Here is a 5,655-nt window from a genome sequence, read left to right as displayed (position 1 = left end):
CTTTCTTTCTTTCTTTCTTTCTTTCTTTCTTTCTTTCTTTCTTTCTTCACCTCTAGGAGACAAATAGGTGGGAAGGAAAAAAAATGAATTTGTTAATCAAAATTAAAATAATAAAAAATATACAAAAATTGTTATGGTATAAAAATATTTTATTCTTTTTCTTTGTTTACATGTCACTATGTCAAATTATAGAAATAGTGCAATACACTACATGTGGATCTTTCTTTGCCAGTGAACTAGTATCTAGCATTCATTCTTCCCCTCTCATGTTTTACTGGAAATTTTGTTTTATGGACAGACATTTCTATCTTTACATCTCCCCTATGGAATTTTCCCATATTCATTTGTTGTTCAGTTTCTAATCTTCAGATATTTTATTTTTGTAACCTTTGTCATTCATTCTGTTGCCTATTCCAGTTTTGTTTCATGTGTGAGTGAGAACCTCCTTCACTTTAATGACACTTTCTTAAGCTACTGAGTTTGCTGTCTACTGTGTCTTCCTGTCTACAATACTGTATATTGTATAGACTGCCTGTCCCCCTCCATACTTTTCAATGAACATTCATTCCTGATTTTCACTTTCACAGAATCTTGACACATTCCTAACTCATTAATTTTACGCCCATCCAGTTTCCTCCTCTGACTCATATGACTGGCAAGTGGTTTGGACATGTTCCTTGCTATCCACTGTAACTTCCAGATAAATTTTCTAATCACTCTCTGCCCCTCCCATAGAAAACAAACAACAACAACAAAATAACTACCTCTTTTGTGATTCTTCCAGTCTGTTTCTGTTACTTACTCATACTTTTGACTGAGGGATTACCTCCAAGGTTACTAAACCAAGCACACTCAATAAGTTTGACAGTACTCATAAGCATCCTCATTAACTATTTACTTTTTCCTCCTTTTCATATCATTCTGTTACAGAACAAGATAATATCCAAAATAGTATAAAAATGATGAAAAATTAGTACTCTCAATTCAGGATTAATTAAGGTCATAAACAGTAGTATGCATTGTTTAAGTGCACAATGGAGAATCTCTCCAAAGGAGTAGAGGCTTATAAACCAAGAAATCAAAACATCTGGTGACTAAAATAGTACAAATTGAATGGAAACCACAGTAGGACTGCAAATGAATACTGTAAATTTGAAGTATATATTTGTCCTCAAAGAAAATATAGGAAAAGATACTTCCTCCGACTCCTGTATATCAATCAGAGAGAAGGAAGTCCACAACTGCAGAATATTGAATATCAGTAAGACTTTCCATTGCATTGATTAGTTTAAAGATTTTTTTTTCTTCTCTCTGACTGGTCATGGCTATCTGTTTATGTCTTCTGTTTGTCTGCTTGTCTATTTCTGTTTCTCTGTCTCTGTCTCTCTCCTTTTCCCCCTTTTAATGTTCATCATTATAAGGGATGGCTCTCTGAGATGGTGATTAGGAAGGATGCCAAGAGAAATGTAGGTAATATAAGAACAACAAAGATCAGTAAAATGTGTTATTTTAAGGAGAGTCTTTGAATTTAAACAACAGTGGTTTCATAGTTTATAGGGAATTGGCCCTGGATGAGGAAAGATCTGGGTTTCAATATTTTGTTAGACATGAACTAGCTAACAGTTGAATGATATTGAGGATGTCATGTAGTATTTTTTACTCCTCAGTTCCCTTGTTTATAAGGTGATGCTGTTGAATCTAATGACTTTAAAGTAACTATTTGTCCCTAGATCTATAACCTCATGACCCACTTGAATCCTAAAATGAAACAAATTCTTCACTGTTGTATATAGATTACAACATGCTTTGGTATAATTCTCCAGGATACAATCCATTGAGTGATTGCTTGAAATAAAACTGTATTATACGGAATTTTAATGTGGGCAGAGGATGAAGGCATTTTGGCTCTATAGAAACTCATTTATTCACACCAAAATTGAATATAGCACATGTTATTATTTACATAGAGACCTAGCATTGCCTTGCCTTATAATTCAATACCAGTTCGAGTGGTATCCCCATTATTTCTCTCATCACCTCATCATCACCTTATGACAAAATTAATCTGTTAATATGCCTTTGGAATTTAGAGCCAGAAGGTTACATAGTACTAATCTAGAATTCATCCCACCCATTCTTTATCTCAACTCACTTGGAGTTTCAGAGTGATACAGATTGAGGGCAAAACAATGACTGTTAACTTTTCTGAGATCACAAAAATAACAAAGTCAGCTGGGATTTCAAATTGTCTCTGGAAATCAAATCATGTTACCTTACCATCCCATCTTTTTGACTACATATATATATATATATATATATATATATATATGTATATATCACATCATAGAAAGAACTATGTTTAATGTAATATAGGAAAAATATTATGGGGTTATAGGTAGTTAAAATGAAAAGAATTATTCAATATTACTTTTACCAACATTGGCAAATAGCATGGATATAAAACATTAGATAGATCATAGGGAATGTTTTACTCACAACAACCCTGTGAAACAGAATATACAGAAATGATACTCAACATTTTATAGAGAAGAAACCAGTTTTAATGAGTTCTTTTGATTTACCATTCATTAAGGCGTTATTAAATGGCAGAGACAAAGATGCAAGCATGGCACTCTGCCTTGAAACTTAGAACTCTTTCTACTATCCCATTCTGTGTCATTACTGTGTGCTAACTGCACTGGACTTAGAGTAAGAAGTAGATAGCTAATTAAAATTAACAAGTGACCTGGGGAGAAGGGCTATTCCCATAGCAGACAGTGGGGGCAGGCCTCCTTTCTTTCTTTCTTTTTTTTTTTTTTTTTAGGCAATTGGGGTTAAGTGACTTGCCCAGGCTCACACAGCTAGTAAGTGTCAAGTGTTTGTTCTGAGGCCAGATTTCAATTCAGGTCCTCCTGACTTCAGGGCCGGTGATCATCCACTGCACCACCTAGCTGCCCCCATGACTCCTTTCTAGTTAAAGAATTCTGACTGTTTTGAGCTCAGAGCCATTTTTGATACACAATTCAGCTCTGATTCCTGCAGCTATTGAGTAGAAAGACCAATGGTGCCGAACCTGGAACTCAGGTGCTGGACATAGGAATTATAGGGCCTGGGTTCAAATATCTTCTCTGATTTCTGCTATCTGTATATTTTGGATACATTATTTAATGACCCCGGGCATTTTATTATTATGTTTTATACATCTATGAAATGAAGTGGTTAGAGTGAAGGATCTTGGAGTCCTATTCCAATCACCTCTAAATTTATGATCTCAAGGGCAAAAAAAGGTATGCCCGACAGTGGGAAGTGTTGAACTCATATTACAGAGAACACTGGGTATCCCATTTAATTCATGACACATAGCATCAGGGTAAGGTTGAAAAAATCATTTATCATGCATGAGCATCAGATTTCTCATATTCAAAATGAAGGGGATAAGAATATTTGATGTGATACTTACCTCACAAGGTTTTTGTGATTCTGATGATCTAACATGTGTGTATGTGTCTGTCTGAATCTGATTTTCCTCCTTTCTGAAAAGGTAAAGGAGGACTTTCAATAGTTCATTTCCTCTGCCTTTAAGGTGACTGAGTGTTCTCCAAATGATTGTCCAGAAAGCATGGAACAGGAAAGAAATTTGACTCTGAAATCATAATATCTGGGTTCAAATTCTCCTTGTAACCTTATCTATGTGAAGTTTAGCAAGTCACTTAACTTCCTTGTATCTTAGTTTCTTGACCTATATAATGAAGTTATTCTAGATGACTTCAAGTTGCTTGAGCTCTACTCCCCATGATTTCTAATTTCACTATTTGCTCTATAATCATGTGATCCTTCTCAGGAATAAAGATTCAGTAAATAGAATGGTTACATTGACATAAATTTTTAGGAATCTCAAAATCAAGATGATATGTGACACTTGTGATTTTGAGATATGAATCATAACTCCCTCAACTGAGAACACAGCAAGGGTAGGAACTGGCAAAGCATAAGGCACTTCCCCAATGCAAAAGATTGCTCTCTTACTGTTCATATTGAGAAGAGCTCATAGTTAATAATCAGATACAACATATTGGGACATCCATAATGGGTACAAAAGATAAAAAGATGTATATTGTTTAAATCATTTTTATTTTGATGTGACTAGAGAAAATATCAATTAAAAAATAAGTTGATCTACATTAAACTCAGGAATATTTCATTCTTTAAATCCATCATTGCCTGGAAGAGTAAATTTACAACACATTCATTATTATATTTTTTCTTTAAAAATATTTTAGTGGGAAGATCACCAACTTGCTGCAGATACAGTCACAAGGATAGGATGAGACCTGAAAGGTTTAAGAATAAGAACTATTTCTATTCAGATGTCCAAAAAAGTTTATAAGGGAATAAATCTTTTTTTTTGTGACTCAGTGTATCTAGGTAAAGTTCATTGTCATTGAATTCAATTTCCTTTGAATAGAGCCAAAGGGGCAGAGAAGTGCCTTGGATATGAATTCTCCCTCCCTGTTGATCTCTATCAAAAAGGATGGGCAAACACACACAGAAGCTTTTCCTGAATATAATCAACTACTATCATCTAAAATTAATCTGTAAAATTTATTTTATGTGTTAATTATGAGTACAATAACTTTTATAGATGCTTTTCATTTATTATACCACAAATGGTTCCAGAAAGACCTTACCATTTCTTGCTGATCTCATACAAGCATTTACTCTGTTTGGGGAAATAGGTGATCCAAATCCCAAAAAAGGCAAGAAGTATGAAATAGGAATGATAGAGAATTTTAACTATATAGACAACTCACACAAGTCTCTTTTTACCAAATAAGAACAATTAATAAATCATAATAAATATTGTGAGGTGGATGTTATTATTATTATATATTTTTACATGAATAGACAGGATAAGAACATTAAAATACCATGCACAGAATCATACCTCAATAAATGGAAGAAGCAGGATATTAACCCATATATTCTTGACTCCAGTGCTAGCATTTTACTAATTTTTTATTTGTTCTTTTTGTTTAGTTTTTATTTATTGCTTTTTTGTTTGTTTTTTAGCTCTTCTGGGTAAAAGTAAAAATCAAGGATGGGATAAGACTCATTTCAGGTGAGGAATTGATTGATATAATGACAGTAAATTGGCAGACTTACTCAATTCATATGTTACTTCTGTTTTCTCTGCCAAAGAAGATTGTGTTTGATGACATAAATATTTATGACAAATACTATGCCAATACCTATAATAAGTAAAAAAGAAAATAAAAGCACTTAGCTCTTCTTGGCTTCAAGTCACTTTGACCAGGTCAAACTACATCCCTGAAAACTGGGAAAACTTGTTGTCATGGTTCAATGCTGATGGGCTATTATAATCACTGAAAAATGAGAATGTTATAGTATGATTGAAGAAGGGTTAATATTGTCCTGAACTTTTAAGGGGAAAGAGAATGAATTCTTTGAACTATGGGCACAAGAATTTGACTTGGATTCCTGAAAACTCCCTATAAAACACCATTAAATAAATGGCTAGGAAATAGTGAATAGTAAATGTCTAGAAAAGAAAAATATGATTACAAAGAGTCAGAATGACATCATCAAAACCAGGATATATGACACTTAATTTCCCTTAAAAAACATATATTAGAT

This window comes from Vombatus ursinus, unplaced genomic scaffold (genome assembly GCF_900497805.2).
Source record: "Vombatus ursinus unplaced genomic scaffold, bare-nosed wombat genome assembly UNPS02015184.1, whole genome shotgun sequence".
Taxonomy (NCBI): Eukaryota; Metazoa; Chordata; class Mammalia; order Diprotodontia; family Vombatidae; genus Vombatus; species Vombatus ursinus.
This window is presented reverse-complemented; position numbering follows the sequence as displayed.